The sequence below is a fragment of the Mirounga angustirostris genome, unplaced genomic scaffold (genome assembly GCF_029215605.1).
Source record: "Mirounga angustirostris isolate CCGP_5_RB_7025 unplaced genomic scaffold, mMirAng1.0.hap1 SCAF_7, whole genome shotgun sequence".
Taxonomy (NCBI): Eukaryota; Metazoa; Chordata; class Mammalia; order Carnivora; family Phocidae; genus Mirounga; species Mirounga angustirostris.
The window spans coordinates 74,510,157-74,522,673 of record NW_026991715.1 but is presented as its reverse complement, the minus strand read 5'-3'; the positions used below and the strand labels follow the sequence as shown (position 1 = coordinate 74,522,673).

At 39.6% G+C, this 12,517-nt stretch overlaps 1 protein-coding gene and 1 long non-coding RNA gene across 5 annotated transcripts in view; one reads left to right on the top strand and one right to left on the bottom strand.

Moving 5' to 3' along the window:
* SPATA9 (spermatogenesis associated 9) overlaps nucleotides 1-12,517 on the top strand; it is a 76,483-nt gene that overhangs the window by 7,923 nt on the left and 56,043 nt on the right. The gene's annotated exons all lie outside the window — the stretch shown is intronic.
* The window catches only part of LOC123860198 (uncharacterized), a 32,046-nt gene that overhangs the window by 2,320 nt on the left and 17,209 nt on the right, over nucleotides 1-12,517 (bottom strand). The window contains exon 3 of one of the 2 annotated variants that reach the window (XR_006794674.3): nucleotides 9,554-9,682. The exons of the other annotated variant lie outside the window; for it this stretch is intronic. This is a non-coding gene — a long non-coding RNA (uncharacterized LOC123860198). The remainder of the gene's footprint in view (nucleotides 1-9,553; nucleotides 9,683-12,517) is intronic. 2 annotated transcript variants of the gene reach the window in all.

The window sequence follows — 12,517 nt, the reverse complement described above, 5'->3', positions numbered from 1 at the left end:
GATAAAGCTTGCAAATTTACACAAAAATCATAAAATTCAAGATTAGCATTTTTTTTTTTTTTAACAACAAGAGCTTGCATGTACTTCACAAAGAGTAACGAAAGCAAAGTCATATACCAGGGTCAGTAACGATACAGTCATAAGAAAAGTTGACTTTATTCATTTTATTACTTATGTAATTATTCCTAGAGAAGTAGCTGACAGATTTCTTCTGGTGGATTTCTTCTAAACTGCAAGGCTGCTATATTGTCAATTCTGTTTGGAGAAGCCAAGGTGAAAATCAGAATGATACTTATATGCCAAATCTAACTACCCTAAACTCTTTCAAAAAAGGTCTAAAATGTTCAAATGTTTGTTTGAATAGATACTATCCACCCACCTCCATCATTGTGCCCAACTGTGTTTTTCAAACAACCGTTCTGTTTTCCAGTTAAAATGTTACTTAAAAATACCAGAGCATATGTTCCTTTGAACCAGAACTGCTTATTTCTACCAGCATTTTTCAAAGGATTGAACTTCAAAGAAATCTAGTTGTTCAGCCTTTAATATGCCTGCTTTGTCATTCACTCCTTGAAAAATACATATACAAGTATCATTATCAAGCATTTATTGATGGTATCATTTATTTATGCATAATATTTGTGAATATTTCCATTGGTAGCCATACAGAATATAGAATATTAGATTTAAATGTTGTAACACTTTGCTGATAGACCTTTTTGAAGATCTCTAATACATTAAAAAAATAGATTTTTTCAATATTACTATAATCTGGCTCTAGGGTTAACTGTACTAAAAGTTATGCCATTTACAATGGTAAATTGCTCTTAAGTCTTCCCCATTTCTTACTCTTTCTCTGCGATGCATCCATGCTCTGACCATCCATTGGGCATTATCCCAACTGGCCATTTCACAAGCCTGCTTTGAAATGTTCTCCTTTTTCATTCAACAGTTTGGACAAACCAATTCACCTGACTCCTGCTCTCATGCAATACTTCTGATCCTTATGTTTCTCACCTTGCTTTTTACTTTTCACTCCCAAGTCTATAATCCTGTCTGCAGTTAAAGACTATTTTACAGTGAACAACAATTGAAATTTTCTTAGATGCTTTTTTTTCTAAGAAAAGCCCAGCTTATTCCATTAAATATTAAGTTAACAGGTTGTATCCTTGGTGAATAGTCCTTTTGGCATCCTAAAATCACCTAGTGAGGCTTTAAATTTTTCAGCTTAAGGACATTTTTTTTCTCTTCTTTTGTCTTGATTCTCACTTTCTCCAGAGATCCCCTGGGCATATTTTTACTGACAGTCATCTCCATACTTTAGAGCCCATTCAATGTTTTAAATCTTAATATGGGACTTCAGTATTATTTTTGATTGATACTCTCTCTTCTCATCTTCAAATTGAAATATCTAGACTTGTATAGTTATTATCATCTTTCCAGTTATACTACCAGTTTTTTTCCCCACTGTAGCCAGATCCAAACCCCCTTCCCAACCATTTACTGCCCCCACTCCTACAGGGCCGATACTATTTCTGCTAATAAAGGGGCATGTCCAATGTTCCTCCTCAAGACGTTCTAGTGTTACAAGCTCCTTCCAGTTATAGGACCAGAGTGGGACAAGGGCAATTCAATCTACATTAAAAAAAATTCAGTATTTTTCTGAGGGGGGAGGGGCAAGATGGCGGGGGAGTAGGAGATCTAAATTTCATCTGGTCCCAGGAATTCAGCTAGATAGGGATCAAACCATTCTGAACACCTACGAACTCAACAGGAGATTGAGAAAAGAATAGCAACAACTCTCTGAACAGAAAAGCGACCACTTTCTGGAAGGTAGGACGTGCAGAGAAGTAAACCCAAGGCGACATTCGGGAAGACAGACGACGGGGGAGGGGGCCTCCGTCGGCTGCTTGTGGCAAGTGATAGAGCAGCAGAGCACAAAATCGGAACTTTTAGAAGTCGGCTCCGCTGAGGGACGTCGCTCCAGTGGCTAAGCAGGGGGTGGAACCCTCTTTGGGACAGTGTGGTCTCAGGACCCTCGGGGTCACAGAAAGACTGGGGGTGCCTGAGTGCGGCAGACTCGGTATCGGAGCGGGGAAGCCGGCTGCAGAGACGGAGCCCAGGAGTGGGCTCTCAGCTCGGGGTTGCCATAAACTGATCCGCGGCACAGTTGGGCCACTGTTCCTCCAGCAGGGACACAACAAGTGCCAGATCCGGGGACACTCCCCTTCCTCCCCCAGGAGGAGTGGCGTGGAGCGCACCACAAGGATCTGCTGGGTTTGGAGACTCCACACAGGGTCGGGTGCCAGAGACAGAAACGATCCGTCACAGGCTGGGTGAGCGCGGAGTGTGGCCGGAGACCGGGGAGACGGGAGTGACTGACTGGTTTTTCTGGGGGCGCACTGAGGAGTGGAGCCCCGAGTTCTTGGCTCCTCCAGGGTGGAGATTGGGAGGCCACCATTTCACTCTCGGCCTCCAAAGCTGTACAGAAAGCTTGCAGGGAACAAAAGCTCTCAAGAGCAAATCGGAGCAGATTACTTAGCCCAGACCCAGCAAGGGTGGGGCAATTCCACCTCCAGCAAAGACATTTGGAAACCACAGCAATAGGCCCCTCCCCCAGAAGATCAGCAAGAACAGCCAGCCAAGACCAAGTTTACCGACCAATGAGAACAGCAGAACTCCAGCGCTAGGGGAATACTGCACATAGAATTCATGGCTTTTCCCCCATGATTCTTTAGTTTTTCAAAGTTAATTTTTTTTTAACTTTTTCTTTTTTTGAATTTTTCTTTTTCCCTTTCTCAACCAACATCTTATCAATCCCTTTTTTAAAAATCTTTTTTATTTTTCACTTTTAGAGTCATATTCTATCCCTTCGTAGTACTTAACCTTATTTCTCGTATAAATATATAAGTTGTTCTCTCTTTAAAATTTTGGGATACAGTTTCTTCTAACAGACCAAAATATACCCTAAATCTCTAGTGTATGGCTTTGTTCTACTCTCCTTCCTGATCACATTCTCTCCCCTTTTTTTTTTTAATTCCTCTTCTTTCTTTTCAACCAACTTTTTTTTTTTTTAAGATTGTATTTATTTATTTGCCAGAGAGAGAGAGAGAGAGTGTGAGAGCACAAGCGGGGGAGCGGCAGGCAGAGGGAGAAGCAGGCCTCCCGCTGAGCAGGGAGCCCGATGTGGGACTCCATCCCAGGACCCTGGGATCATGACCTGAGCTGAAGGCAGACGTTTAACCGACTGAGCCACCCAGGGGTCCCTCAACCAAGTTCTTATCAATTCCTTTTATAAAATCTTCTATAATTTTCATCTTTACAGTCATATTCCATCCCTTCATTGTACTTGCCCTTATTTTTGTACATATATAAGATTTTCTTTCTTTAAAATTTGGGAAGGCACTTCTAACAGACCAAAATACGCCCAAAGTCTAGTGTGTGGAACTGATCTAGGCACCAGCCTGATCATGTTTGATCATATTCTTTTTATTTTTTTAATTTTTTTTTTCTTTTTTATTTCTTTCCCTTTCTTTTCCCCCAGTTTCAGGTCTCTTCTGATTTGTTTAGTGTATATTTTTCTGGGGTCATTGTTACCCTGTTAGTATTTTGTTCTCTCATTCATCTATTGTCCTCTGGACAAAATGACAAGACAGAAAAAATCACCTCAAAAAAAAGAACAAGAGGGGCGCCTGGGTGCCTCAGTCCTTAAGTGTCTGCCTTCAGCTCAGGTCATGATCCCAGGGTCCTGGGATCGAGCCCCACATTGGGCTCCCTGCTCAAGGGGAAGCCTGCTTCTCCCTCTCCCACTCCCCCTGTTTGTGTTCCCTCTCTCACTGTGTCTCTCTCTGTCAGAAAAATAAATAAAATCTTAAAAAAAAAAAAGGAACGAGAGGCAGTACCAACTACCAGAGACCCAATCAATACAGACATTAGTAAGATGTTGGAACTAGAGTTCAGAATGACGATTTTAAAGATGGGCTTGAAAAAAGCATGGAAGATACTAGAGAAACCCTTTCTGGAGAAATAAAAGAACTAAAATCTAACCAAGTTGAAATCAAAAAGGCTATTAATGAGGTGCAATAAAAAATGGAGGCTCTAACTGCTAGGATAAATGAGGCAGAAGAGAGAATTAGTGATATAGAAGACCAAATGATGGAAAATAAAGAAACTGATAAAAAGAGAGATAAACAACTACTGGATCATGAGGGTAGAATTTGAGAGATAAGTGATACTGTAAGACAAAACAATATTAGAATAACTGTGATCCCAGAAGAAGAAGAAAGAGAGAGGGGGGAGGAAGGTATATTGGAGCAAATTATAGCAGAGAACTTCCCTAATTTGGGGAAGGAAACAGGCATCAAAATCCAGGAGGCACAGAGAACCCCCCTCAAAATCAATAAAAATAGGTCAACACCCTGACATCTAATAGTAAAACTTACAAGTCTCAGAGACAAAGAGAAAATCCTGAAAGCAGCTCGGGACAAGAGATCTGTAACCTATAATGGTAGAGACCTGGCAGGCCAGAGGACTGGCATGATATATTCAGAGCACTAAATGAGAAAAATATGCAGCCAAGAATACTATATCCAGCTAGATTGTCATTGAAAATAGAAGGAGAGATAAAAAGCTTCCAGGACAAACAAAAACTAAAAAAATTTGTGAACACCAAACCAGCCCTACAAAAAATATTGAAAGGGGTCCTCTAAGCAAAAAGAGAGCCTAAAAGTAACACAGACCAGAAAGGAACACAGACAATATACGGTAACAGTCACCTTACAGGCAATACAATGGCACTAAATTCCTATCTTTCAATAGTTACCCTGAATGTAAATGGGCTAAATGCCCCAATCAAAAGACACAGGCTAACAGACTGGATTAAAAAACAAGACCCATCAATATGCTGTCTGCAAGAGACTCATTTTAGAACCAAAGACACCCCCAGATTGAAAGTGAGGGGGTGGAAAACCATTTACCATGCTAATGGACACCAAAAGAAAGCTGGGGTGGCAATCCTTATATCAGGCAAATTAGATTTTAAACCAAAGACTGTAATAAGAGATGAGGAAGGACACTATATCCTACTTAAAGGATCTATCCAACAAGAAGATCTAACAATTGTAAATATCTATGCCCCTAACATGGGAGCAGCCAATTATATAAGGCAATTAATAACAAAAGCAAAGAAACACATCGACAACAATACAATAATAGTGGGGGACTTTAACATCCCCCTCACTGAAATGGATAGATCGTCTAAGCAAAAGATCAATAAGGAAATAAAGACTTTAAATGACACACTGGACCAAATGGACTTCACAGACATATTCAGAATATTCCACCCCAAAGCAACGGAATACACATTCTTCTCTAGTGCCCATGGAACATTCTCCAAAATAGATCACATCCTAGGTCATAAATCAGGTCTCAACCGGTACCAAAAGATTGGGATCATTCCCTGCCTATTTTCAGACCACAATGCTTTGAAACTAGAACTCAATCACAAGAGGAAAGTCAGAAAGAACTCAAATACATGGAGGCTAAAGAGCATCCTACTGAAGAATGAATGGGTCAACCAGGAAATTAAAGAAGAATTAAAAAAATACATGGAAACCAATGAAAATGAAAACACAACTGTTCAAAATCTTTGGGATGCAGCAAAGGCAGTCCTAAGAGGAAAGTATATAGCAATACAAGCCTTTCTCAAGAAACAAGAAAGGTCTCAAGTACACAACCTAACTCTACACCTAAAGGAGCTGGAGAAAGAACAGCAAATAAAGCCTAAACCCAGCAGGAGAAGAGAAATAATAAAGATGAGAGCAGAAATCAATGAAACAGAAACCAAAAAACAGTAGAAGAGATCAACGAAACTAGGAGCTGGTTCTTTGAAAGAATTAACAAGATTGATAAACCCCTGGCCAGACTTATCAAAAAGAAAAGAGAAATGACCCAGATAATTAAAATCATGAATGAAAGAGGAGAGATCCCAGCCAACACCAAAGAAATACAATTATAAGAACATATCATGAGCAACTATATGCCAGCAAATTAGATAATCTGGAAGAAATGGATGCATTCCTAGAGATGTATAAACTACCAAAACTGAACCTGGAAGAAATAGAAAACCTGAACAGACCTATAACCACTAAGGAAATTGAAGCAGTCATCAAAAATCTCCCAACAAACAAGAGCCCAGGGCCAGATGGCTCCCAGGGGAATTCTACCAAACATTTAACAAGAATTAATACCTATTCTTCTGAAACTGTTCCAAAAAATAGAAATGGAAGGAAAACTTCCAAACTCTTTCTATGAGGCCAGCATTACCTTGATCCCAAAATCACAAAGAAGAATTACAGACCAATATCCCTGATGAACATGGATGCAAAAATTCTCACCAAAATACTAGCCAATGGGATCCAACAGTACATTAAAAGGATTATTCACCACGACCAAATGGGATTTATTCCTGGGCTGCAAGGTTGGTTCAACATCCACAAATCAATCAATATGATACAATACATTAATAGAAGAAAGAACAAGAACCATATGATCCTCTCAATAGATGCAGAAAAAGCATTTGACAAAGTACAGCATCCTTTCTTGATTAAAACTCTTCAGAGTATAGGGATAGAGGGTACATACCTCAATATCATAAAAGCCAGCTATGAAAAACCCAGAGCAAATATCATTCTCAATGGGGAAAAATGGAAAGCTTTCCCCCTAAGTCAGGAACACGGCAGGGATGTCCACTATCACCACTGGTATTCAACATGGTGTTAGAAGTCCTAGCCACAGGAATCAGACCACAAAAAGAAATAAAAGGCATCTGAATTGGCAAAGAAGAAGTCAAACTCTCACTCTGCAGATGATATGATACTTTGTGAGGAAAACCCAAGACTCCACCCCAAAACTGCTAGAACTCATACAGGAATTCAGTAAAGTGGCAGGATATAAAATCAATACACAGAAATCAGTTGCATTTCTATACACCAACAACAAGACAGAAGAAAGAGAAATTAAGGAGTCAATCCCATTTACAATTGCACCCAAAACAATGAGATACCTAGGAATAAATCTAACCAAAGAGGCAAAGAATCTGTACTCAGAAAACTATAAAATACTCATGAAAGAAATTGAGGAAGACACAAAGAAATGGAAAAACGTTCCACACTCATGGATTGGAAGAACACATATTGTGAAGATGTCAATGCTACCTAGAGTAATCTACACATTCAATGCAATCCCTATCAAAATACCATCAACTTTTTTCAAAGAAATGGAACAAATAATCCTAAAATTTGTATGGAACCAGAAAAGACCCTGAATAGCCAGAGGAATGTTGAAAAAGAAAACCAAACCTGGTGGCATCACAATTCTGGACTTTAAGCCTAATTACAAAGCTGTGATCATCAAGACAGTATGGTACTGGCACAAAAACGGACACATAGACCAATGGAACAGAATAGAGAGCCCAGAAATGGACACTCAACTCTATGGTCAACTAATCTTTGACAGAGCAGGAAAGAATATCCCATGGAAAAAAAAAAACAGTCTCTCCAACAAATGGTGTTGGGAAAATTGGACAGCCACATGCAGAAGAATGAAACTGGACCATTTCCTTATACCACACACAAAAATAGACTCAAAATGGATGAAAGACCTAAATGTGAGACAAGAGTCCATCAAAATCCTAGAGGAGAACACAGCAACAACCTCTTCGACCTCAGCCACAGCAACTTCTTGTGAGACACATCTCCAAAAGCAAGGGAAGCAAGGGCAAAAATGAACTATTGGGACTTCATCAAGATAAAAAGCTTTTGGGGCGCCTGGGTGGCTCAGTTGGTTAAACAACTGCCTTCGGCTCAGGTCATGATCCTGGAGTCCCGGGATCGAGTCCCGCATCGGGCTCCCTGCTCGGCGGGGAGTCTGCTTCTCCCTCTGACCCTCCCCCTCTCATGTGCTCTCTCTCATTCTCGCTCTCTCAAATAAATAAATAAAAATCTTTAAAAAAAAAAAGATAAAAAGCTTTTGCACAGCAAAGGAAACAGTCAACAAAACCAAAAGACAACTGATAGAATGGGAGAAGATATTTGCAGATAACATATCAGATAAAGGGCTAGTATCCAAAATCCATAAAGAACTTATCAAACTCAACACCCAAAGAACAAATAATCCAATTAAGAAATGGGCAGAAGACATGAACAGACATTTCTGCAAAGAAGACATCCAAATGGCCAACAGACACATGACAAAGTGCTCAACATCACTTGGCATCAGGGAAATACAAATCAAAACCTCAATGAGATACCACCTCATACCAGTCAGAATGGCTAAAATTAACAAGTCAGGAAATGACAGATGTTGGCAAGGATGAGGAGAAAGGGGAACCCTCTTACACTGTTGGTGGGAATGCAAGCTGGTGCAACCACTCTGGAAAACAGTATGGAGGTTCCTCAAAAAGTTGAAGATAGAGCTACCATATCACCCAGGAATTGCACTACTGGGTATTTACCCCAAAGATACAAAAGTAGGGATCTGAAAGGGTACATGCACCCCAATGTTTATAGCTGCGATGTCCACAATAGCCAAACTATGGGAAGAGGCAAAATGTCCATCAACAGATGAATGGATAAAGAAGAGGTGGTATATATATACAATGGAATATTATGCAGCTGTCAAAAAATGAAACCTTGCCATTTGTAACGATGTGGATGGAACTAGAGGGTATTATGCTAAGCGAAATAAGTCAATCAGAGAAAGACGTATCATATGATCTCACTGATATGAGAAATTCTTAATCTCAGGAAACAAACTGAAGGTTGCTGGAGTGGTGGGGGGGTGGGAGGGATGGGGTGGCTGGGTGATAGATTTCGGGGAGGGTATGTGCTATGGTGAGCACTGTGAATTGTGTAAGACTGATTAATCACAGACTTGTACCTCTGAAACAAATAATACATTATATGTTAAAAAAAAAAAGATAGTAGGAAGGGAAAAATGAAGGGGGGGGGAATCGGAGGGGGAGAGGAACCATGACAGACTATGGACTCTGAGAAACAAACTGAGGGTTCCAGAGGGGAGGGAGGTGGGGGTTTGGGTTAGCCTGGTGATCGGTATTAAAGAGGGCACGTATTGAATGGAGCACTGGGTGTTATACGCAAAAAATGAAATCATGGAACACTACATGATGTAATGTATGGTGACTAACATTATAAATAAATGATTATGTTGATTAACATAATAAAATAAAATTTTTTTAAAAATTCAGTATTTTTATTCAAAAGTATCTAGACCTTTCTCAGAGAAGTGATAAGTAGGAGAAACAAAGCAAAGATGATTCCAGAGTAATCCCAGTGGCAAGCAGAGCTTCTCAAAGTTTCCACTGAAATATCCCCCAAAAGAGAGGAACCTAAACAACCATCCCCCAACATCCTATCCGTAAACTCCCATCCTTCCCCACTACAAGCCCAGGGCTTTGTTTAAATTCTCCAGTTTTGCTTTAAGCCATAGTGTATCCTTGCTGATTTAATATAAAAATAAGGATTAAATTACTTACCAGCAGGTAAAATTAAAGGATGTGCATGTTTATACTGTGACTTTTTTTTTTCCAAATACTGAATTGGCAAATCATTAGGAGAATTTATGAAATTCTGAAGGGCAAGAAACTCCTTTCTTCTAGTGAAATCTAGCAAGAAATGACATTTTGTTGAACTGGTTAGTTAGTTATCTTTTTATAGGTGAACAGAAACAAAAGAATAATCAGTAATTGTTATTGGAATGGTTGCCATGTTGGAAAAAATCCTGTTTTTGCCAGTCATTATGTCCCACTCTTCAGAGTAGTGGGAAAAGTTTATGATTCTATGAACAAGAAGAATGAGACACTCAGAAATGTGCAACTCTGGCATAACACAAGAAGCAATGAAGTATAATACAAACAAAACAAACCAGTCGAAAGAGCAGAGTCTGCTTTGTTTTGTTACGAGCATTTTAGAACTCACAAGCTGTAGCCTTAAAATGGAACAGTCTGTTACTAGGTCACTACCCATGAACAGTCACAAATTATATACACTGTTAATAACTCCCCGGTGCTAGACTCTAGAATTAGGAGACATTTTCAGCCACTGTATTTTATTAACTATGATTTCTAATACATTACTTAGTCCTCTTGCATTAACTGAGATTACCATGATGTTTTGCTAACAACTCCATCGTGGTCTCAAGGATTTTTATTGCTGGAGGTAAAAGTGATTTCAATAGAGTTGCTTTTCTAAACAACCAAGTTAGAAGTGTTATAGGGAGAGGCCAGCTGGGCCAGGCAGGCTGGCCTCAGGATGATATTGCCTCAGTCAAGTCACATTTTCCAGGGCTCATTCCTCAGTTTTGCAAGTCCAGAAACTTAATTTTGTCAGGGTTCCCAGAGTTGATCATACTCAAGGGATGAGGTTTGTGCTAACTCAATGCACAAGAGGCCAGTGTATAAACTAGAACACCAATTTGATCATTTATAATGAGAAGGATAACTATCAAAGGGCCTAGAAACCTATGATATGTAGCCAACACCTTCTTTTTCCTGCAGGAAAGTCTACATGGAAAGTCTGCTTTTATCCTTTCAGCTCAGCAAACATTTATTAAGTACTTAAGGTACAGGTCATTTTGATCCCAAGGATGTTTTGTATATATAAACAAACATTTTAATTGGAGTTATGCCAGCATTGAATTGTTAAGGGGGCATTATTTTTCAGAGAAAACTGGAAATTTGTGCCAATTTATAACTTGATCAGTTTTCTAAAGTTTTCTCTTCTGATTGGCAAGTTTGGCCTTAGGAGATACTAATATCTATCTACATGATGGAATTAGCCACAAAGATCATCCAATAGCTATATTTACAAAGCCATCTTCTAAATATGGTCCTTAGCCTAGAGCTTCAAAAGAATCTGATAACCTACTGAACTAGTATGCAGACATTTGTGTTTAATGCACATGTGTTCTTTACTACTAGATTCTCAGATCAGGGAGTGACCTAAAAACTTGGAATCTCCCAGAGCCCACCTTGGCAATCTGGGATACCAATACCACCCACTACTCAAAATCAGCGCATTTCTAGAGTGAATTCTTGAAGGCTTTATAGACAATTTAACCTAAAATGCCCCATTCCCTGATATCCTTATTACAGGCCCAACTATAACTTATCCTGGTCATCTAGGTTTGCCTATGCATTTTTTTCCGGCAAAACTTTTCTAGTTTACCTTCTGGAATTCCAATTGGGGTAGAGGGGAGAACTAGACCATTATTCCTCTATCTTCCTGAAGAGCTGTTCTTCTGACCCAAAGAGCCATTTACTGTACTTCCTTCTACCTGTCCTTGTGCTGTCATTTAGCAACCTCCCAGTCAACCCCACCCCCACTTCATGCAATGTGTACTATTTTTCTTTCTATTTCAAATATGTCTATGATCCTCCATGATATCAGTGTCCACATGAACTACTCTTTCAACTTTTTAGCCTCTTCATCTTTGATGACCTTCACCTCCACTCCACTTTATCCCTCCTTTCCCATGGCCAGTCTTTAGTTATTATTGCTACCTACAACTATTTCCCATTCAGATATTCTACAGCCTGGTCATACAACCTTCCATCCTTCCATTTCCATCATTCAGTTACTCCCTACCCATGCTCTCATATAACATCCAAACCCTTGACCTTTCTTTGTTCTCCCTCTCTGCTAGCCCTCTTCTGTCTTCATTTCCTGTCCTATCCATTTGAGAGCCCATGGTGCTTCTTTGTCCTTAGCCTCACATTCCTTGTTCTATTGTCCTTCAGTCCAAAACCCCAACCCTGGATCAATCCAGGTGTCTGATTTTTCTATACCCATATATGGGTTGCTAAATAATGCTGTATAAGTCACCATACAGATTGATGGTGCTATAAATTCATGGTCTCCAACTTCAACTGGGTATTTGGTACTTCTTGGCAAACCTGGTTGTTGTTCTTGTTCTCCAAAGTAGTTCAAGCTTTCTCCCTGTCTTCAGTCTCAGATTTGATATCTCTTCCCCTCCTTCTCTTCCCTCATGCTTTCTGTCCCAGAGAAGAAAGAAGCATCAGATGGGGAACTCCCCTCAGCTTCCCACTACTAAGCTGGCAAATTTATATGCAGCCACATACATCTTTCTCTTTTTCCTTCAGTCACAGTGCAATAAATATCCCTCATCTTATTGAAGGCTAATCCCTCTGGTAGTGCTGTGTGTGCTTCCCCTTTCGACACTGGAGGAACTGCACTCCATCTGTTTCCCCTTTCTTCTCTGGTGGCTTCAACATTTACCTCTTTACTATTCATTACTGTCAGTATTTAAACATGTCCAAGTCTCTAGCTAATATTTTTCTTCCCCATTTGGCTCAAAGCAACTTTTTTTTTTTAAAAGAAAATATCTTTTAGTTCTGAGTTATTTAATTATTTCACTTGTCAGGACTTGTATGCTTGTATATAACAAATTTCTATTGTTTTAAACAGACTATTTTAAGTGC